At 39.1% G+C, this 24499-nt stretch overlaps 1 protein-coding gene across 2 annotated transcripts in view; it reads left to right on the forward strand.

Annotated features, from left to right (window-relative positions):
- The window catches only part of Fgf13 (fibroblast growth factor 13), a 485628-nt gene that overhangs the window by 92252 nt on the left and 368877 nt on the right, over positions 1-24499 (forward strand). The gene's annotated exons all lie outside the window — the stretch shown is intronic.

Here is a 24499-nt window from a genome sequence, read left to right on the forward strand (position 1 = left end):
AATCTATCTCTACCTAGCTTTCCTTTTTTATGATATTAGGGATTGAGTCAAGGCCTCTCACTTGCTAAAGGAGTGCTCTACCACTTGACCCATGCTTTAGCACTTCATATTTTATTGTTGAGATAGAGTGTTACTAACTTGTCCTGTGGTAACATTGAACACTAGATCCTCCTACCTCTGCCTCCCAAGCAGCTGGGATTATGGGTTTGACTACTATATCCAACTGCCAGTTTTTGAAATGATCTTCCTACTTATTACTTTGAATTCCAATCACAATGAGCTAATATAGTTCTCTTGACATATTTCTTACTTCCATAACCCAATAGTTAGTTTACGGCATCATTTTGCCCAGCCTTTTCTATATCTTCATCCACAAATGTACTCACTTGTTTCTTCAGGGTCATGTCAAATTCTGTGAATTCCACAAAATTCCCATTTTCTTCCAATCAGGAATCTGGACATATTTCCTCAAATTTCTCCATAGTATGATCATGTTGTTTTATACTTAATGAATTGGTTACGTATCTGCAAACTCCTGTTTGCAAACTCTGAGCATATGTAGTCATCAATTTTTCATCAGTTCCCATGGTGAGCCTATAGAAGGCAAGAGTCTCTCCTTTCCTATCTGTGACTACATTTTAAGCACCCTAGCACACTGTTCAGCATCTGTTGTATTTAATGGAGCTGAATTAATTGGAGTATAATTGAACAGGCATTCATTCTAGAGTCATGTGACTATGTTCTTACCTTTAAAAACTCTGCCTCCACCAACTGTCGGAAGTCTGAAAGTCCAGCATTTGACTGTATTCATGTGTTACAATGTATTTCTTCCTTGAGTGGTATGGGGAAACAGAGGATATGTTGTGGACATTGACACCAGCTGTATGCAGTTTTCCTTGCCTTTAAATGGATTTGCTAGACCTTTTCGGAGAACAGATATACTATTCTCTGAAATACACACTGACAAGCAGCATCAATGGGGGTGGTGGAAATGATGAACAGCTGATGGTTAGATATGCTCACAGTTGTTTTTTTCGTATCTACTGTATTAAACTTCATAACAACTCTTGGAGAATTTGTAATGATCATCTTCAGAGAAGTTAAGCAATTGAGTTGAGGTCTGTCAAACACCTAATGACATCATTGAGTGGTAGAATGAGGTTTAGTGGGCTCCATGTCTTTATTAACTCATCTCAAAACTATTTATTTAGCACTTGCTTTTGGAGTAGCCTTTATCTGTCTGGCTCCACATTATCCCTTGTTTTTTCAGATATTCCAGTGGTCAGAATACATGCTGGGTTTGCTGAGGTATCTTGGAAGCTGGCAGAATGCAGCAAGTCGTGCAGTGTTTCTTTCTGCTCCCTGAGTGAGGGACTTTTGAGTTTTGAAAGGATCTGGAACCTCATTAACCAAAAGTACCCGCTTTGTCATGTTCTTCTAAGTCCGTCTATAGACAGTTCTTGAAACTGGATCATACCCACATCTATCTAGCTTTTTGGAAAGAACAGCTTCCTAAATTGAAGGGGAAGGAGACAACTGGCTTCAGGGAAGCTGGAAGCCAGGCTGTCCTCAGAAAATAGCTCAAAGGGCCAATGAAAGAATATGAGTACTTGGAATCTGCTTACATTTATGGACTTATCCTTGTTCAACTTTCCTGGCAGAGTTTTTCTGCCCTCTGAGAGAATGCATTTTTTCCTCTCTACATTCAACCCAGCCATGGAGTTTAGGGGTGAAAAGTCAGTAGTCTGTCATCTGATCCCAAACCCTCCTTGTTTAGAGGAGTGGAGTATGTGTCTGGATGGGAGGGGGAGGCTGTCAAGATTGCATTACGATATTTTTTTCTGGACAATACTTGAGTTTTGAAGTCAAAACCTTGTGCTTCCTAGGCAGGCACTCTACCATTTAAGTCACATTCCAACCTTTCTTTGCTATAGTTTTTGGATAGCATCTTGTGCCTTTATCCAGGGGCAGGCTTCAGACTGTTATCTCTCTACCTATGTCTTCCCTGTAGCTATGATTACAAGATAATTCCTCAGCTTTAAAAAAAACTGATTAAGTTTTTAACTTTCCCCAGTCTGGCTTTGAACTGTGATTCTCCCAATCTCCAAGGCAGTTGGGATTACAAGCATGAGCTTCCATGCACAGACTCACACAGGCTTTTTATTTCTTTTAAAAAAATTTCTTGAAGTAATACGAAGGGTTTCAATTTGACATGTTTATTTGTTAATACAATGTATCTTGATCAATGTCACCCACTGTTTTTTTTTTTACAGTGCATTAATCTAGTTTGTAAAAGTGTGTTTCCACTTAAGGTTAAAGCTATAAGATAATTAATTCCTTGTTCTATACCATTAAGACAGGCACATAGCTATGTCCATCATGTCTGAAAGATTTATAGTAATTTGGTTATGACTCTTCATTTTTCTGGGTCCTTCCCCAATGTTAAGGAAGAAAGGCTCTCTTGGGCCTGAATGAGGGATACATAATAATATCTAAATGGTGTATCAGGTTTGCTAATCTTTCCTTCATCCACATTCCAGTGTTAGGCCAAGGTGCTAGTCCTAGCATCCCAGCATCTAAATAACCTTGGTGAAGTCATTTGATGGTATCTAGTTTCAGTGACTTTATCTGTTGATGGAAAAACCCTCACCATGATGATGTTGGGAAAATCGATTACATTATTATCTACGAAAGCACTTGAATTTGCATATGTACTTCAATAGTTCATTGTTGGAGAGTGCAAAAAATAAGCAACTACTTGTCTAGGAGGTTGTCATAGCAGATGCTGCCCCATGTACGTGGGAAGCCAGTAGGCTGGTGCTATTGGCCCCTCACACTTCAAGGGAATTCGTTTTCTTTCCCTGAAAGAGTTTATAAAGGTGACTCTAATGTTCCCAGTGTTAATTTGGAGCCGTATATTCCTTTATTATGTGAAATAACGACGGCTCAGCAAGTACTTTAGTATGTACAGAATATTTTCAAGATTTCCACAGTTCCCAGGTGAAAGATTAGGCCCTATATCTTTTTTTTTCTGGAGTTAGTTCCAGCTGCCACTTGCTTCTCCAGGTTACCTGGCCCTCTTAACTACTGCAGAAGTTTAAAAGCACACATGAATAGTTCTGTCTCAAAATTGTGAACATCTATGAGGGAAGAAGCTGGACATATTCAGAAACAGCATTGAAGGCAATAAGTCATACAACTGTGAAAGCTGGGATGTAAATTATGACCTGAACTATTCCTAATCCACCAGAACCATACCTTCTACCTAATACGTTACAGAAGACTGACCATCCTATTAATTTCCCCCTCTTTTCATAGGGGTGATACTGTAGAGGATTCTGGTTAATAATGCTCCACAAGTGTTTGTAGCATGCCTCATTGTGGAAGGCTAACACCATTATTATTATTGTTATTATTATTATCATTATCATCATCATCATCATTATGGTCCCTGTTGATCTCTCCATGTTACAATTGTTCGTTTTTTGTATGGGTGGGAGCTGTGAACTGATTGTTATAGGAACATTTGAGATGTGTTCTGCTGGCACAGGTACATAGAGCTTTATCAAGTATTATGGCGTTTTCCTGAGATCAGTCTTAGGGGAGCAAACCAAACACACCTCATCAATTTCTAGCACGTCTTCACCGAATTGTGGGACATGTGTGCAAATTGCTCTTGAGGAATGGGCTAAGGATTGGTTTCACTGGTGGTCTTTGTGAGTTTCTTGCAAGGTCTGAGAACATGTTAGAAAATTGTCCAGGGGTCTTTCCTGTGCTCTTTGCTATGCTAGCAGAGTTTCAGTGAGAAAATATACTAGTTTCTGAATGGACCTACATCATTGTCAAGGAGGCTTTTTCTCTTAGCTCCCATCCTGGAAGTCAGGTGCCTCTGTGATTTGATGATTGGTATTACCAAGACCTGAATGAAGCAAGGAACAAAGACTCAGAAAAGCAAAGGTCACAGACATGGGGAGGCAAGAGGTAATATAACGGAAAGGCTCTGCCTCCTATCCCACCTCCACACTTGTTCCTGAAAGAACAGCAATCAGTAGAAAAATGTCAATGAGGTCATCCCATTTAAGATTTGGGACTACATAAAAGGGCTCAATTTTTTGAGATGTTGACCAAATGCAGCCCAGAAGCTATTTAATTAGTCATACTCTTTGAGAGAACAAAAGCATCGGAAGAGGAAGGCAACTATGAGTCTGGCCAATTTACTGCTTCCCAACACATGATGCCATTCAGAAATTACACATAGACCAAATGGAAGACAATGCAAAGTATATCTCATAGCCACCCCTGAACTCCATTTTCTAGGCCATTGCCATCTTTCAGGAAGACTTTTGAACCCTTATTGCAACCAACAGACTCTTAAATGCTCTCCAGTTTGCCTTAACTCCCTTCTTTTCTTTCTTTCCTTTCCAGGATTTATCATAAGGCAATGCAAAGACACATCTTTTGAAGTCTCATTTCATATGCAGACTCCAACAGCTAAGAAACACTCTCCCTTCAGATTCTTGCCCATGGATTGAACAGCCTGTGCCACTCTGTGCCTCTTTACCTGGGCTCATTTCCAGTCATACTTGCTGAACCCACTTGAGGTTTTCTGCCTCTGTCACATCATCCATTTCTGCTTCCCATAGTGTTACTTGCCATTCACCAATAGCATATATGATACTAAGCTTTCCTTGATACCCTGTTCCAATTGAAAAGACTACTTTTCCTCTAAACTTACAGTACCTAGGGACAGAACTTCCTCTAGGCTTAAACTCAAGAACTCATAACTTGTCAGTCTCCCCAAGTAGGGAATGCCTTGAAGGCCAGAATCTGTGACCGACTCATCATCTCTTTCTATTTTAGGGCTCTAACAGTACCCGTGGTAGTTGCTGGTGTGATTCCACTTGATAGACTGGTCAAAAGGTAGCAAATACATTGAGATTCTTAGCAAGGTGATGAACGCATTCGTCCCCTTCTTAGGACTTAAGGTTTCTCACCGACTAATAACGGCGGGGGTCTGCAAAGTTTGATTTTTTTCAAGGTTATACCTGGCTACAGGATTCTATGACCCAATTTTCCAAGAAGAATATTGTTTGGCTTAAAGCCTAAATTGTTCCCTTTGCAACACAATTTCGAGTTAACTCCACTTCTAAATTTGGACAAGGACAGAGACCAAGATACACCGCTGATGTTTGTTTGTTCTTAGTTTCTGAGACCCTAATTCTTCCAATATTATTAGTGTTTCTCCAGTTTATGACTTTGGAGATGAAGACATTATTTTATAATCATATAAAATCTGCCTGACACACTTGTAATACAGGTGTAACATTGGTAGAGTGCCTGGTACATAATAAGAAGTCAATGCCAAGGTCCTAAGTTCAAACCTCAGTACAATCCTGCAAAACATAACTCACTGAATCTTGTGCATTACTGGACATGGTACATGGTAGGTAAGTGCTATATCACTGGGAGATTACATCCCCAGTACTGGGAAATTACATCCCCAGTTCTACGTTTGTTATTTTTAGATCAGCATTAGTGTTGCTAGTAAGACAGAGCTTAGTTCAAAACCTATTTTCATCACATGCCAGTTTCTTAACATGTAGAAACATTTACTCCAGGCTTAACTTTCAGATGGATTATTAATATTATGCAAATTATTTTATATTAAGCTGCCTACTGTGATCATGTTGTTTGACACATTTCAGTTGAACAATGTAGCAATTGTTATTAGCCGTCATATTAAATGTACTGTTATTAAGTGATTCAAACATCCATTACATGCTTGCTCTACTTGAGCCATGAAAATGCCATAATAATAATAATAATAGTAATACTTCTATTATCCTTCAATAGCATTGACTGGATGATTGCACTACTGTAGGCAACCTAAAGAAGCTGTACAGCTTACATTTCATTAAATCCATAAGAGTCACCCTAGGGGATAAGAATTATTATCTTTAATTTCTAAATAAGGAAAGCACACCATAGAGAAGATGAGCAAATTGTAGGATGGTGCCCAAGGATTGGAGTGGGGATGCAGAAATCAAGTATCATAAAGCTAGTCAATGGTATAGGCAAAATTTGCGTCTGGGTCTTTGGTACCTAAAACCCAGCCATTACGTGGAATTAATGAACTGAGGGTCACATGGACATGAATGGGGTATCAAAGACACTAATCATCCCTTCAAAAGAGTTCAGTTCAGTTCAGTTCGTAGATGTGGCCACAAAGCTGTCAATATTTGTCAATCTTTTAACAGTAAAATGATTGAATTGAATTTTTGACTCATTTCATTTTTTTTTTTTTTTTTGTCAGTCGTGGGGCTTGAACTCTGGGCCTGGGCGTTGTCCCTGAGATCTTCAGCTCAAGGCAAGTACTCTACCTCTTGAGCCACAATGCCACTTCCAGTTTTCTGGTGGTTTATTGGAGATAAGAGTCTCATAGACTTTCCTGCCCGGGTGGCTTTGAACAGTGATCCTCAGATCTCAGCCTCCCGAGTAGCTAAGATTACAGGCATGAGACACTAAAGAGCTCAAAAGACTTTAGTATTTATGTAGCCGAAGAGCTTTCAACTTTATGCTTTGAAATAAGTCAGATTATACTTCCAGTGTCTATGAGCCACTGGATGCTCTGTATGCCTTGACTCTCCTAAGGGATTCAGCCACTGTCCTTGGGGCTCCATAGTCTTTCTTCCTCTTGCTTCTATTACAACACACATATGCTCCCATGCACATGGTGTATGTATATATGCATGTGTATTTCTGTGTGTATATATACCTACACGGGATAGGACTTTGTGGTTTTATCATTAAGTCCCTATCTTAGTCTATTCAAGCTGCCATAAGAAAAGCAATAAAATGGGTGAGTAGTTTATAAAGAGAATACATTTATTACAAATACTTTTGGAAGCTAAGATGCTGGTAGATCTACTATCTGGCAAGAATGTACTTCCTGACACACAGATGTCAACTTTTCATTGTATCTTCACATAGTTTAAAGGGGGAAGGGTGTTTCAGTGGCTAAAATTACAAGGTTCAGATCAGTGTATCCCAATAGGAATATGTTCCCTGAGTATTGTCACTGTGCAACCAAATAGTTGTGAAAATCACAGCAGTTGTATAATCTAATTTATCTTTGTTTTGGAGACTTTGGGAGAGGGCAGAGTATCATTATATTTACCCAGGTATAATGAGCAAAATTAGTGTTAAGAATTACTTGGTTTTGCTGGATGCTGGTGGCTCATACCTGTAATCCTAGCTACTCAGGAGGCCGAGTGAGGTCTGAGGATCATGGTTCAAAGCTAGCCTGGGAAGGAAAGCCAGTGGGACTCTTATCTCCAATAAACCACCAGAAAACTGGAAGTGGCGCTGTGGCTCAAGTGGTAGAGCACTTGCCTTGAGCTGAAGAGCTGAGGAACATTGCCCAGGCCCAGTGTTCTAGTCCCACAACCAACAAAAGAAAAAGAAAGGAAAAAAGAATCACTTGGTTTTGATGAGGTAGGATGACACTTTGGCAAGTACTGCTGAGTGAATACAACTGGAGCCTACTCTATTTTATTCCCTAGAAGTACTCTGTTGTTCTTTCTTCTTATTATTATGAAAACACCATACAGAGGAGTTACAATTACATGGGCAAGATAATGAGTACATTTCTTATCAAGCATTGTGGCTTCCTCCTTTGTTTCCTCTTCCTATCCCTTCCCATATCCCCCCACCCACCCAAATCCCCCCGCCCTTCCTTCCTCCCCCCCCCCCCCCCCCGCCAAAGTTGTAAAGTTTGATTTTTGTAAAGTTCATTTTTCGACATAATGACTTGTACATCTCATTGTTGCAATCGGTCCACCTGTATCCCTATATAAACGATTTGTTTTTTTCCTTCCCCTCCACAAATTATACCAACATCAAATACAGTGAAAGCCAGAGTTATATCCTGGGGGAGGGACATACAAAGCAACAAAGAAATCACCTTATGTCAGATATGTTAGAAACAATCACATGAAAGTAAAAAAACATTTGAATATATATCTTGGGGTTCATATCACCAAACATATCTGACGTTTTCTGCTTGTCTCAGACATATACTAGTTATTACAAATAAGGGAAACCATGGGGCCTATGTTTCTTTGGGCCTAGCTTACTTCCCTTAATATAATTTTTTCCAAGTCTTTCCATTTCCTAACAAATGGGGCAATGTCATTCTTTCCGATGGAGGCATAGAATTCCATTGTGTATATATACCACATTTACTGGATCCGTTCATCTACTGAGGGGCATCTGGGTTGGTTCCATAGCTTAGCTATGGTAAATAAGGCTGCAATAAACATAGTTTATTGTGCTGGTAGCTTTAGTATGGTCTTGTTTGTGATCATTTGGGTAAATGCCCAAAAGTGGGATTGCTGGGTCATAGGGAAGCTCTATGTGAAGTCTTTTGAGGAACCTCCATACTACTTTCCAAAATTATTGAACAAGTTTACACTCCCACCAACAACGCAGTGAGGTTCCCTTCTGTCCACATCCCCTCCAGCATCTGTTGTTATTAGAGTTCTTGATTTTTGCCATTCTAACTGGGGTGAGGTGGTATCTCAATGTTGTTTTGATTTGCATTTCTTTTATGGCTAGAGAGGTTGAGCATTTCTTCATGTGTCTATTGGCCATCTTTCTTTCCTCTTCCGAGAAGTTTCTCTTTAAGACTTTAGCCCACTTATTTATTGGGCAGTTGTTTCTTTGAGGATTTGTTGTTGGGGGATTTAATTTTGTGAGTCCCAGGTATATTTTAGATATGAGACCCTTGTCCGTTGTATGATTAGTGAAGATCTTCTCCCAATCCGTGGGCTTTCTATTGATCCTTCTAGCTATGTCCTTTGCCATGCAGAAGCTCAGCAATTTCATGCAATCCCATTTGTCCAACCTTTCTTTGATTTTTTGTGTTTCTTGGTCTCTATTAAGAAAATTTTGGCCTGTGCCAAGGAAACCTAGGGTTTTTCCTATTCCATCCTGTAATGTTTTCAGAGTGTCTGTTTTAACTCCGAGGTCTTTGATCCATTTGGAGTTGATTCTGGTGCAGGGTGATATATAAGGATCTAGCTTTAGTTTTCTACAAGTAGTTAACCATTTTGCCAGTACCATTTACTGAAGAGGCTGTCTTTCTTCCATTCCATTTTTTTAGCTCCCTTATCGAAGATTAGATGGCTATAGGTCTTTCGGTTCATTTCTGGTTTTTCAAGTCTATTGCATTGGTCCTGAGGTCATTTCTTGTGCCAGTACCAAGCTGTTTTGATTACTATGGCTTTGTAGTAGAGTTTGAAATTTGGTATTGATATTCCTCCAGCACTGTTCTTTCTGTTAAGGATCGTTTTTGCTATTCGGGGTCTTTTATTGTTCCATATGAATTTTTGGATTGCCTCTTCTATTTCCTTGAAGAATGAGGTTGGAATATTGATATAGGTATCACATTGAATTTGTAGATAGCCTTGGGAAGTATTGCCATTTTTATAATGTTGATCCTTCCAATCCAGGAGCATAGGAGGTTTTTGCCACTTTCTAAGTTCTGTTTTGATTTCCTTTTTCAGGTTTTTAAAGTTTTCATCATAGAGGTCCTTCACTTCTTTGGTTAAGTTAATTGCTATGTATTTTATTTTTTGTGGGGCTATTATGAATGGAGTTGCTTTCCTAATTTCAGCCATGCTTTTCTCATTGTTGGCATACAAAAAAGCCATTGTTTTTTGAGGGTTAATTTTATACCCTGCTACTTTGCCAAAGTTTTGAATCAGCTTGAGTAATTTGGAAGTGGAGTACATGGGATTCTTTAAATACAAGCTCATGTCATCTGCAAAGAGGAAGTTTTACTTCATCTTTCCCTATTTGGATCCCTTTTATGTTTGCATCTTGTCTTATTGCTGTAGCTAGGCATTCTAATACTAGACTGAAGAGAAGTGGAGAGAGTGACATCCTTATCTTCCTGAGTTAAGAGGAAATGGCTTTAGTTTTTCACCATTAAGTATAAGGCTGGCTGTAGGTTTTTCCAGAACCTTCATCATAAAGGGATGTTGGATCTTGTCAAATGCTTTTTCTGCATCTATTAAGATAACCATGTGGTTCTTATCCTTGCTCTTGTTGATGTGATGAATTATATTAATTGATTTGCATATATTGAACCAGCTTTGCATCCCTGAAATGCATCCTATTTGATTGTGGTGTGTGATTTTTTTGATGAATTGTTGAAGTTGATTGGCCAAAATTTTGAGTGGCCCAGTCGTGGGGCCTGAACTCTGGGCATGGTGTTGTCCCTCAGCTCTTCAGCTGAAGGCTAGCGCTCTACCACTTGAGCCACAGTGCCACTTCCGGCTTTTTTTTCTTTTTGCTTATGTAGTGCTGGGGAATCGAACCCAGGGCCTCATGCATGCAAGGCAAGCTCTCTACCACTGAGCCACCTTCCCAGCCCTGATTGGCCAAAATTTTGTTGGGAAGTTTTGCATCGATGTTCTTCAAAGAAATGGGTCTATAGTTCTCTTTCTTTGATGAGTCCCTGCCTGGTTTTGGGAGTAGGGTTATGATGGCTTCATAGAATGAATTTGGTAGTGAATTTTCTCTTTCAATTTCCTTGAAGAGTTGGAGGAGTATTGGTGTGAGCTCTCCTTCGAAGGCCTTGTAGAATTCTACTGTAAATCCATCTGGTCCTGGGCTTTCTTAGATGGGAGGTCTTTTATTGCTATTTCAATGCTTGATATGGGCCTGTTAAGATGGTTTAACTCATCTTGGTTTAGTTTTGGTATGTCGATATTTGCTAGCAAAAGGTCTATTTCTGCCAGGTTCTCAGACTTATTAGCATAAAGGTTTGAGAAGTATTCCTTTATAATGTTCTGAATCTTGGTTGTTTCTGTGGTGATGTTTCCATTCTCATCTCTGAGTTTATTTGTTTGGGTGTGTTCTCTTCTTTTTCTGATAAGACTTGGTAAGGGTCTGTCAATTTTGTTAATTTTTTCGAAGAACCAACTCTTTGTTTTGTTGATTCTTTCTATGGTTTTTTTGGATTCTAATTCATTTAATTCTTACTTAATTTTAATTATTTGTTTCATCTACTGGATTGGGGTTTATCTTGCTGCTCTTTTTCAAGGAGTTTCAGATGTCTCATTAAATTGTTGGTTTCACATCTCTCCAATTTGTTGATGTAGGAACTCAGAGCTATAAACTTGCCTCTGAGTACTGCCTTAGCTGTGTCCCAGTGGATTTGGTAATTTGTGTGCTCATTTTTGTCGAACATCATGAACATTTGAATTTCCTTTCTAATCTCTTCCATGACCCACTGGTGATTCAACAGTGTGTTGTTCAGCCTCCATATGTTACAGGGCTTTCTTTAGTGGCTTTTGGTGTTGAGTTCTAATTTTATTCCCTTGTGGTCTGAGAGAATGCAAAATATATAAGTTCAATGTTTCTGAATTTGGACAATTTTGCTTTGTGACCTAAAATGTGGTCTATTTTGGAAAATGTTCCATGTGCTGCTGAGAAAAAAGTATATTCTGGGAAGTGGTGCTGTGGCTCAAGTGGTAGAGTGCTGGCCTTGAACTGAAGAGTGCAGGGACAGCACCCAAGCCCAGAGTTCAAGCCCCATGACCGACAAAAAAAAAAGAAAGAAAAGTATATTCTGATGCTGCTGGGTGAAATATTCGGTAGATGTCTGTTAAATCTAGTTGATCAATGCAGTTGTTTAGATCTGCGGTTTCTTTGTTGAGTTTTTGACAAGTTGATCTATCTAATGGGGAAAGTGGTGTGTTAAAGTCCCCAACAATTAATATCTTTGGATCTATGTGGGATTTGAGAGAAAGTAGTATTTCTTGGATAAATTTGGGTGTTCCGTTGTTTGGTGAATAGAGATTTAGAATTGTAATATCCTCCTGAAGGAGAGATCCTTTAATTAGTATGTAGCGACCTTCTTTCTCTGTTCTCACTAATTTTAATTTGAAGTCTATTTTATCTGATATTAGAATTGCAACTCCTGCCTGTTTATGAGGGCCGTTTGCTTGGTAAATTTTGTTCTAGCCTTTCACTTTCAAAATGTGTTTGTTTTTATGGGCAAGGTGTGACTCCTGAAGGCAGCAGATAGAAGGATGTTGCTTTTTAATCCAACTAGACAGTCTATGTCGCTTAATTGGAGAGTTAAGTCCGTTAATGTTGAGAGATAGGACTGAGAGGTATTTGGGAGTTCCTGCCATTTATCTACCTTCTTGGGGGTTGCTGCAACTGGGTTCTTCCTATGGTTCTTGGATTCTCAGTTTGGGTGTGGTTTCTTGGCCTTTATTGTGGTCTTGTTGGTTTTCTATGTGTAGCACATCTTTAAGTATCTTTTGTAGGGCAGGTTTGGTGAAGATATATTGTTTCCATTTTTCTTTGCTATGGAAGGTTTTTATTTGACCTTCAGTTATGAAGGAGAGTTTAGCTGGGTACAGTATTCTTGCTTGATAGTTGTTTGTCTTTAGGGCATGGCATACATCATCTTCTTGCTTTAATTGTCTCTGCTGAGAAACCTGAGGTGATTCTAATTTGTTTTCCTTTATAGGTGATTGATCTTTTCTCCTTGACAGCTTTAAGGATGTTTTCCTTGGTCTGAATTGATCCTGTGGGGATTTTAATGTGACGGTGGGATGTCCTGTTCTGGGCTGGTCTATTTGGGGTTCTAAAAGCTTCTTGTATCTGAATAGGCCTATCTTTTTGGCATGTTTGGGAAGTTCTCTGCTAGGATCCTGTTAAACAAATTTCCTAGACCATTAACTTCTGTCTCTAGGTGTTCCTCTACACCCATTATCCTGAGATTAGGCCTTCTGATGGTATCTTCCAAATGTTGAATAGATATATCATATTTCTTGGATTTATCTTGGATAGTAGTATGTTCTTTCTCTATAATATCTAGGCTATCTTCAATCCCCGAGATTCGATCTTCTTCATGGTCTAACCTACTGTCAAGACTTTCCACTTTGTTTTTTATTTCTTTTTCTTCTAATTGGTCGGCTTTATGTCTTTCAATTATTTGTTGGAACTTTGTTTTAGATCTTGTATGAACTTTACTTCCTTAATTTGGTGTTCAGTGTTTATTCTCAAATCACTTAGTTGATTGGTTATGGTTTCCTTGGACTCCCATCCCTTCTGTTGGGCTCCATTCAGCATTCCCTTTGTGGTCTCCCTGACTTCTTTCAGCTGTCTGTTTATGGATTTCATGAATGCCTCTATTGATCTTTGTCTATTCTCATCCTGCTCTCGCAATTCCTGTATTTCTCTTTGATTAGATTCCCCATGTTCACACAATTCCCGTAGTTGTTGTCTTTGACTGATCTCAGCCTGCTCATGCCATTCCTGACTTTCTCTTTATCTGTTCTCAGCCAGCTCATGGAATTCCTGTCTATCTCTTTGACTGTTCTCAGCCTGCTCACGCAATTCCTTTATTTCTCTTTGAGTGTTCTCAACCTGCTCACGCAATTCCTATATCAATCTTTGAGTAGCTTCCTCACGCTCATGAGCTTCTTGTATTAATCTTTGGTTTGCCTCTTCTCTCTCCCTATTATGCTCACAGTGAGTCCTTTGCAGGTTTTCAAACTTTTCATTCACCATGTTTACCAGTAGTGTTTGTAGAGCTTTTTGGGAACTCTCCTCTGGATTATTATCTGTTCTGTCATCTGATTATCATGAGTGCGAGTTGAAATACCCGGACTTGCCATTTTTCTTGTGTTTTTCAGGCTTGTTCTGCCCATTTGGTATGAAAGTAACACTAGTTTTGTGCTAGAACACTATTCTAAGGCGAGAATTAACCAAAGTCCTGTAATTGCACAGTCAAAAGTCTGCAGGTACAATCTAGTTCAACAGATACAGTCTATTCAACATCAAACAACTATGTATTAATGGTCTAAGAACAGCAAAGAAGAATTTGGCAAACCAGAAATTATTAGGTTTAGGGGAAATGTGGGGAAAATAGGGTTAGAGGGATGTGAAAAGGTAAAAGTAGGGTGAAATTAACCAAGTCCTAATCTCAAAGAGGGAAATGGTTTGGACAGAGTGATAGGAGAAAGAGAAGGAATAAAGAAAAAAAAGAGGCAAGAGAAAATGGAAAAACAAAAAGTTAAATTTAAAAAGTGAAACAAAAATTATGCAAGTTTAAGAAAGTAATATTGAGAGAAGAACAGGGATAGGATGAGAGGAGGGGAAAGATAGAAAGGAGACATAAAAAACTAAAAAATAAAAATACTTAAAATATTGTATAGATATAAAGAAATAATACTGCTATTAAGTAATTTAAACCTAAGGAGGTTTTGAATTGAGTAATAAATTTCTGGATGAAGTGTGTACACAATGGGGGATAAGGTCTAATAATCGATGTCGGGTATATCTGAGGATGAACAGAACAGCAATTAAATCACGCAAATAAGAATGAAAGAGAAGAAAAAGTAAAAAGAATGAGAAAAAAAGAAAGAAAGTAAAGGACCAAAGGGTCAGTAGAGATTTTTTTTAAAAAGCACACACACACATATACACCTAAAATAAAAATAAGAGGAAGAAAAAAAAGATTAATAGAAAACAATTTTTTTAATTAAAAATTAAAAAAAAGATGCAAAAAAAGAGTTCTTTGACTTTTTTTTTTGGGGGGGGGTGGATGGAAAAATCCTGTATCTCCCTTTTGTCTGTAACCAGTCTCTTGGTGGAGTCTCTGGTCTACTTGTGGTGTCTGGTTTTCCTTTGGCTTGATTGGTTTCTTAAGTCAGTTTGGGCAGGCAGAAAAAATGCTCTGCTTTACCCAGGATTTTGTGATCCTCCTCCCAGGCTAGTTCAGTGAGAGGGAGATCTGCTTTGAGTATCCCAAAAGAGGGAGATGGCTGTTTCTTCTAGTTTGGAGATGTGTTGAGGCTAGGTTCTGGGTAGAGTTGAGGCCTTTCAGCAAACAGTAGCTTTTCCTTGAGGGGCTAGCTTCTGAGACACTCCCAGAGCCCAGCCTGGAGCCATTCTCAGGGTTTATGTTTACTGAATTTCAATTGATTGTCTAGGCTGCTGTAGGGAGGGGCAGCCTCTGGCTCTGTTTACCCAGTGAAGAAAGCCACTCCTCTGGGGGCGGAGCTCCTTCTGCCTGGGCTGGGTGACTTTTCCCTGGGTAGAGTTGAGCCTGGCAGGTCAGGGCAGGTTCCTGTCACCTGCTAAATAACTCTTTTGTTTTCTCCCAAGGCCTGAGTTGGAGCTAGCAGCTCAGCCAGGCCTTTGTCAGTATCAAAGATGGAGATCTCTGGTAGTGGGGGTGGGGAGGGGTGGCCTTCCCTCCTCTGCTCCCTGAGAAGGAGTGAGGACGTCAGGCTTCTACTCATGTCGAGTCTTGGTTTTGGTCTGCGAACTGCAGGATGAAGCTATCTGCTCCTTGTCAGTTCTTGCTAGTGTTGAGTAGAATCTGCTTCCCGCTGGGTCTGGCGCCTTTGTCCCGGACTCTCTGTGTTATAGGTATGGCAGCTATGGCTGCCCCCACCGTAGCCGCGCGGCTACCGGCAAGTGCTCAGGTCTGTCTCCTTGCTTGGATTTTCCCTCTCTGGCCAAACTCTCTGTACTGTGATGGCACACTTGGTGTAATTCTCTGGCCTAGTGTTCACTGGAACACTAAAACTGCTTTCTATGCGAGAGCTTGTTTAGCCTCCAGCTTCTCCTCCTCCATCTTCCTGGAACCTCTCTGTTGTTCTTTTCTTACATCAGTGTTTCAGCAGAAGCTGTTCAATGGTGAGTCATACCTGTGGTAGCTTCTCAGGAGGTTTAGATTTGTAAGATCATGGTTCAAAAGTGTTTCAGGCTGAAAATTCCCTGAGACTTAATCTCAAAAGTAACCAGCAAAATCAAGAGTGGAGGCATGGCTTAAGTGGTAGAGCATCAGCCAAGCAAGCACACAGTTTTGAATTCAAATCCCAGTACTGCAAAAATGTTCCACATGTTGGTCTTGGTTGCACATTATATACCCATATAAAGAGCCATTATCTAATGTATTTTTGTCTTGTTGACTCTGAATGCTACACAGTGAGATTGAATTAATACCCGTAAATTACTGCTGTGATGTCTAGTGGGTAAGCCTTTGGAGGTTGGCATCCATATTCAGTTCAGGTCATTCTCTGCAAGTACATCCATATGCCTCAGAATGTCAGAGCTGCCCAAATGGGTTTGTAACCCTGTCATTGTGCAGAAATGGCACATTTCAGTGTAGAATCCAAAAGTGCAAATTTGAGACAGGTAAATTCACGAGATGTTGCAAAAGGTCCTTGAGCCTCCATCACAGCAGTGCTCCTTTGAGTTGAAAGAGCATATCACTGGCAACTACATATTTCAACTGTGGCAGACACACATTCAGGAGCTATTTGATTATATGTCTTCACAGAAATTAATCTATGCCAAGAAAATATAAGGTATCATTTTCTTAGTTGTGAATGGAAATATTTTTCCTTGTTTCTCAAATTACAAGTCCAGCTGGTTTAAGGAGTCAAGGCAGTATGAAAGGTCTAGGCACACACACTGTTTTGTTAATGACTGTTTTCAAGCTCCCGATGAAACTTGGTCTTCAACTCTCCCAAGGATCAAGGGATAACTTCATAGATTGAAGAAAGTATACTGCTTTACTGATTTAATCCACTATTCATCACCTGCATCTCAAAACTGAAATAACTGTATCAAGCAAAGTAGTTTGCTCAGTACAACTATCAAAACATACATCCACTATACAGGATAATACAAGAATTTGGATGCACTGAGTAAATTCTAAGTTCAGGGGAGAGGGAAAACAGAACATCTCATGAAGCAGTAAATATTTATTTAAAAATGAATAGTAAAAATGAAATGAAGACAAGCCTAGCAATAGGACATTATGGGAAGCATGCTAGTCTGTTTCTCCAATTTGCTTTGGTGTTCTCGTCTTCTCTATCACTTCTCTGTCCTATGAAGTAGCTGAACTGTCTTTCACTTCTAGTTTTCTGGACTGTGACAAACACATGATCAAATGCATTTAGTTTTGGAAACAAAGTAAAAACGTTTCTTTGATATTTTTTATCATAATGTGAGGAATGTTTCCATGTCGGAACAGAAAAACAAAAGAAGCCTTTTATATCCAAAATGAAGTTACACTCATTGTTCATGATTTAATTTCCTTTTATCATTGAAGTGAAATTCACTCAACATATAATTCACCATTTTCAATGTGGACTTCAGTTTAGTACATTGACAATTTTCATAATCTTATGCAACCATCACCTGTACCAAGTTCCAAAATATTTTCAGCCCACCAAAAAGAAGCTCGTAACTAATTGTACAATGAGAACTTGTCTTTTCCCCCAAAATAGGATAAGCCTTCAAAAGTGCTTTCTGTCTTTATCTCTTAGGCAGAGGAAATTCATGAGCAGTGGGTAGGTGCCTCTTTGTGCTTTCTGACAAACTCAAGCATCTTTGAAATTAGCCTCTGAATATAAATGTTTGGATTCTCTAAGAAATTTAGGACTATGGACTACATCTGTTATGGCATTGAACATATACCAGGATGTTGCTCAAAAAAAACCCCACTAATGACAGAACCTAGAAGTTAAGACAAGTCCAAAGAAATACTAAATACTACCTAAATTCATATTCTCCAGAGTGACATACCATTTCGTATAATGTTGTTGGGAATCTTTGTCTGCATTTTAACTTGTGTGAAATATATTTTCAAACACGAGGTGCATGTTTGTCAAATACATTAGGTAAAATTGATATGAGGAGTTTATAAAGTAAAAAATACAACATTTATGCCAAACCTTGTTTTCCCCTTTACACTATGGTCAGGTATAGTAGTGCATACTTTCAATCATAGATGCCTAAGATGTGAACATGGAAGGATCATAGATTGAGCCAGCCTAGACAAAAATGGTAATGACACTCTATTTCAAACTAGTCACGGTGGTACATGTGTGTAATCCAAGCTACTCAGGAGGTAGAAGAATGAGGATCATAGTTTGGCTAAGCAAAAGTGTAAGACCATACTTGAAAACTAAACCAAACTAAAGCACAAAGGGCAGAGGATCTGGTTCAAGTAGTATAGCATTTGCATAGCAAGATGGAGACCCTGAACTCAAACCTCACTTACTGATGACATAGTTTTTGTTAATAAATGTAAGTTCAGAACTTTACTTAACTACTATTAATGGTCTACTGAATGTATGACATAACAGTTTCCTCACCTAGACTATTCTTTAGACATGTAGGTGACTTCCAGTTGTTGGCTTTTTTTATGTGTATTTCAGTTCTGGGACTTCAACTCAGGGCCTGGGTATTATCCCTGAATACGTTGCTCATTGTTAGGGCTCCATCACTTTAGCTAGAAAGCTTGACTTCCTGCTTCTTTTAGGTTAGTTAATTGGAAATAAGAGTCTCATGGACTTTCTTACCTGCGCTGGCTTTGAACTGTGAACCTCAGATCTGTCTCCTGAGTATTTAGGATTATAGTCATGAGCTATTGGTGACTGGGTTGGTGGTTTTTTAAAAAAAATTATGTTTTATTCTCTTTAAGTAGTTGTACAATGGAGTTACAGTGCAACCACTCAGTTCATGAATACAGTATATCTTGACCAATATCACCCCTTTCATCATTCTCTCCCATCCGTCCTTACCCAACCCCCCCCCCTCAATTTTCTTAATCTCATAGAATATGCATTGTTATGGTGACTGAATTCCTCTATTTGCCTTCACCTCCTATGTGTTCCAAGTAAGTTTTCTGGCATTTATTTTATGGATTGTGAATTAGTTTTTCTAAGGAATTACATTGATTTTCCCCTTGCAAACACCATATTTTGGCTAATACATTTTGTACACTTGCATACAACCCCATTTGTGTTTACTTGCACATTTATAAATTAGTTGTACCTTACACATATGAGAGAAACATATGTCTTTTTTCTCTGGGCATGACTTACTTCACTTACCATTATTTTTTCCAAGGCTATCCATTTCTTTGGAAATGGTATAGTACCATTCTTTCTAATGGATGAGTAAAATTCCATTTTTGATCCATTCATCCTTTGAGGGACATCTAGACACTTTCTCTACCTTGACTATGGTGACTACTACAGCAATTAACATAGTTGTACTGGTGGCTTTACTGTACTCTAACTTGTAATCTTTTGGATAAATCCCCCCAAAGTGGTATTTCTGGTTATTGCAATGTTGTTGTGATATAGTCCTACATCTGTGCCCCCTTCTGTTATTAGCTCATTTGCACAAATTTGAATATATCCTTTTTGTTATTGCTGCTGCTGCAGAGGATGAGATGTAATGTTAACAGCCCAACATGCAATACATAGAAGAGCCAATTGTTTCCCTTGGCCTTTTGGATTTGAAATCTATGATGCTTTCTAGAGTACTCAAATTTTTTGAATTTCAAGATATTCTGAGATTACATATGGGCATGAGATGTATATTCCACCAGTTTTCTTAGAAAGATTTAGCACTTCATAGATAGTAGCTCTCTCTTTTCTAGGTTCAGGCTGGCTTCTTCTGAGGTTGGAGAGGGGGGAAGCTGTAGCTCATTTCTGTGCAACTGGAAGTGTTTTGCCTGCCTGTCACGCTGGCTTTTATTCCCCCACAAAGTAAAACTGAAGAGACTGTGCCTGACAGGGCCACATGTTAGATATAAGTTTGGAAGGGGCCAGAGGAGAGATTGATAGAGGTATACTTTACATTAAAAGTTATTAAGAATTAGATTCTGGGTTCAAATTTTCAAATAAATCCATCATTATAGACCAATAAAAGTTACTAAAGGACGCATTCACTGAATTTCATTGGACTGTTTCTGTACTGAGAAACGAATGATAGTTTATTCTATTTATTTTTCAGGAAAAAGAGGCTGTAAATTGACATACACCAGAAATATTCCAGGAATAATGGATTCCTAGGGTTGAAGGTAGAGGGGTATGAGAAAATAAGTACATTCACAGACCGAAACAACTTTGGCCCTGGTATTCCATGTGTATTTTCAAGGACATTTGCTGAATTTCCAGTCTGTGTCCTGGTTGGCCTTGATGCTTGGTGGCTCCACTGACCCAGATCACAGAGCCAAATTGGTGACTACAGAGATTGTGGACTTGTAGAGGTCAGGGCTGGCAGGTACCTACAGAACAAGTAATGTACCAACTTCTTGTACTGACTGGTGGGGAAAGCCAAGCCCAAACAGGAAAGAGCACTTGTCTAAAGAGCTCAAACTGGAAACCCAACTGTGAGAACATTTAATGGCCACAACTGCAGTCTTAAATATGTTTTATTCACTTGTGACCTATAGAACTTATTTTCCCTTCCTCTTCTTCCTCTTCGGCCTCTTCTGTGGCACCACGTCTTTGTCATTCCTTACTTTGCCTTTTTTCCCTCTTTCTCGTCTACTTTACCCTTTATTTTCATTTTCACAACTTCAGGTATGCTCTTCAATTAGCATGCAACTAGGTTGGGTACCGTGGCTCATATATGTATTCCATATCTACTTGGCAGATAGAGATTGGGAGGATCATGGTTTGATATCACACTAGGCAAAAATGTTGGTGAGACCTTTCAACCCATAACTGGATGCAGTGGTATATACCTGTTGAACCAGCTACATAGGAAATACAAACAGGAGGATCATGGTCTAAGCTAGCCAATGCATAAATGTGAGAGCCTATTTGAAAAATCACAGGAATAAAAAGGGATGGAGGGTCTTCTTCAAGTAATATAGTATTTGCCTGTCAAATGTGGGATTCTAAGTTCAAATCCCAGTTCTGCAAAAGAGCACATAAACAAGTGTTAGAACAGTGATCTTATGGGACCCCTCAATCACCCTTCCTGTACTGCCTAGAAACTGAATCTTACCCTTACATAGAAAATACAAGGCACTGTCCCCTTACCTTAATGCTGAGACCTGTTTCTGCAGCACTGTGCGGATGATATATGTACAAGCCTTGGACTTCCTCCCTGGGATCCTTCTATCAACGTTTGAAGGTTGGGGCTTCTTTTTGGCAATGCTTCAGGCTCAGTGGCAAGAAAGGAAGGAAGTGAACCTTTCCGGTCATTTGATCCAGATCCCCCTAAATAGACTTTTGCTTGACAAGTGTACTTTCCATATTTACTGCCCAACCTTGTTTAGTGAGTGAGAAGTCACTCACTGTCACTGTTTACCAAAGGGCAGGTTTTGCACTGGCCTCATCACTCATACGAATGCCCAGGGACTGCCTCTGTGAAGAACATCATCTTTTAATATCCTAGCCTTGTGGTACATTAGGTTTCTCTGTGAAAGATGAGAGGAGGAAGGACAGGGGAGGAACTACTCTTATGTAAAATTTCACACTTGTTTTTTCTTTCTTCATTCATTCCAGTGATGTTCACTGACTACTTATTAAATGAAGACACTACTTTAGGCTCTAGGATATAATACTATCCCCACAACGTTTCTATTCTAATGGGAGAAACAGACAGTAACCAAATAGATATCCATTATATTATTTGATCAGGTAATTGGGATGTCGTGAGGCTGTAAAGAAAAGCAAAGAAGCTCTCTTAATTTCTTAGAGCTGTGGTAACAAATTACTAAGCTGAAATAGCTCAAAACAATGGTAAGGTGTTCTTTAATAGTTCTGGATGCTGGGATTTTGAAATTCAGACAGCATGATGCTCCCTCTCAAGTAGTGGTGGAGAAAATTCAGCTTTGGGGCTTTATAAGGCCTGAGAAATCGTTAGGTACATATCTGACAAGTCTGCTTCTCATATGCTTCTTGTCAGCTGTCTGCCTGTATCGATATGGTCTATAAATGATGGTATAAACATCCAAATTATCCTTGGCAAAAAGAAAGAATTCCAACCCCAGATAGGGGACTTTCTTGGGCTCTTCTAATATCTGGAGGGTATTCGCAGTCCTTTATATTCTTCCAGCTTATACCTGGTTTACTGTGATTTCTGTCTCCATCTTCACATGGGCTTCTAGGTGTTCTACTTGTGTGTGTGAGTGTGTGTGTGTGTGTGTGTGTGTGTGTGTGTGTGTGTGTGTGTGTGTACATATGTTTCTCCTCTTTTCTTCTTTTTTTATTGTGAAAATACTGTACAGAGGGGTTACAATTACATGGGCAAGGTAGTGAATACATTTCTTATCAAGCATTGTAGCTTCCTCCTTTGTTTATCCTTCCCATCCCTTCCCATCCTCCCTCCGCCCCCCCCCCCAATCCTCCCTACTCCCCCCCACCAAAGTTGTAAAGTTCATTTTCAACATCTCTCTTTTCTTCTTATAAAGATATCAGTCCCTGGACTTAGAGCTCACTCTTATCCTGTATGAAGTTAGTTTGCATTTGTGAAACTTAGTTTTAAACATAAGGCCACATTCTGAAGTTCTGAGTGGACATGCATTTTAGGGCAAATTAAACCATTCTACCTGCTAAAACTGAAGAGAAAGAAAGAGTAATTGAAGATGGTCTTTTAGACCTAGTGCTCAGGAAAGGCATCTCTCTTTGAGAGAACATTTAAGGAGAGAACTGAAGGCAGTGTGGGTACCAGCCATGAGGATATGCAAACAGCATTAGAGACAGACTGGAAACTAAATGTAGTGGCTATGAGGATGAAGTGTGTTAACTACATTAGACAAAGAACATTAGTTTGACTGCATTGCTCGAAGGAGGCTGATAGGAATTTGCATCAGGGGTATGGAGAGATCAGAACATGAAGGACATAGAAACCCAGAAAAGAATCTTGATTTTTTTTATTTTTTTATTGTGAAAATACTGTACAGAGGGGTTACAATTACATGGGCAAGATAATGAGTACATTTCTTATCAAGCATTGTAGCCTCCTCCTTTGTTTACCCTTCCCATCCCTTCCCAGCCTCCCCCCCCACCCCCCCACCCAATCCTCTCCCCCTCCCACCAAAGTTGTAAAGTTTGTTTTCGACATGACAACTTGTACTTCTCATTGTTGCAATGGGTCCACCTGTATTCTTATTTAAATGACTTGTTTTTCAAAACAAGAATCTTGATTTTGAGCCAGGTATGCTGGCATATACCTGTAATCCCAACATTGAGGAAGCAAGATGAAGTTTGAGGTCACCCTAGGCTACATAATGACATTCTATCTTCTCCTCCAAAAAGGAGAGAATTTGGGTTTTATTCCAAAGGCAGAAGACTGTACACTTTTTTGAGGAGATAGTGGATATAATCTGACTTTATTTTGACAATCATCAGTCTTAAAACTGTATTGAATATAAGTATCATGAGTAGTGTCTTGGGGAAATTTGGAGACGATTGTGGAATCCAGGGAGAAGATAATAGTGACTCACAAAATGTGGCAATAATGGAGATGGTGAAAATGGCCAGATTAGTGATATCACTTGAAAATGAAACTGAATGGAATAGACAAGACAAAGAAAGAGAAACTTCAGGATACCTTCAAGGTTTTTTTTTTTTTCCTTTCTGTAACAAACACTGAATGGTGGTATTGTTAACTGATACACAGAAAACTGCAAAATGAGTTTGTAGGAAAGAATCAAGACTTCAGATTGCAAATGTTTAAAGGATGAGTTGCATTTTAGATGCGGATATGCCGATGTCAGCTGTGTAGCTCATATGTAGGATTGGAGTTAAGGAGGAAGATGAGACTGGAGAGAATAAATTAAGTCATCAGCAGCAGTGGAGTGAGGCTGGAAGGTTCCTAACCAAATTAGAAGAGAAAATGAGGGAAGAGGTGACACTGTTCAAAAAGAAATGTACTCATTACCTGACTTATGTAACTGTAACCCTTCTATGCATCACCTTTACTATAACAATAAAATAATATGATGGAGAAGTGAAATACAAACATTGGTTTCTGTGGTATTATGACAAATAAATGTTTAACTTGGACACATGCATCTGTGTATGTACCTATGAACACTAAATACACACAGAGACCATATTTCTTACTATGAGACTATGTAGTAGAATGAGGGGAAGGGGAGAGGGAAAAAGACATATGGAAAGTAATTTGAAAATACAGTTCAAGTATGTGTGAAGATGGCCTGCTGAACCTCAATAAAAGGTATTAATCAATATGGAATGGGGGAAAGAAGAAAAAGCAACAGAGAGGACTAATCTGAGGAAAATATAACACATGTGTATTTGAAATACCACAGTGAAACCCATTGGGAAGATTTAATACATATTGAACAATGAATGACAGGAAAGGAAAACAGGCTTTAATGGGCTTGATTCCAGGGTGAAGTATGAATGAGAATGAATATGGACCAAGAAGTTTATATGCATGCATGAAAATAGAACAATGAAACCTGTTGAAATTGTTTTCAGAAGGGCAGAGGTGGGTAAAGGAAAACAATAGAGGAGGGTAAAATTAATAGGGGTACAATGTGTAGAAATGTCACAATGAACCCGGTCCCTCATACAACTATTGTATGCTAATCAGAAAGAAGAAAATGAAAGTCAGGAAAATAGGTACCAGCATAGAGATGAGAAGTGGTGGTTGATGATGTGGATAGAAAATC

This window comes from Dipodomys spectabilis, unplaced genomic scaffold, assembly GCF_019054845.1.
Source record: "Dipodomys spectabilis isolate Male_0828 unplaced genomic scaffold, ASM1905484v1 ptg000414l, whole genome shotgun sequence".
Lineage (NCBI taxonomy): Eukaryota > Metazoa > Chordata > Mammalia > Rodentia > Heteromyidae > Dipodomys > Dipodomys spectabilis.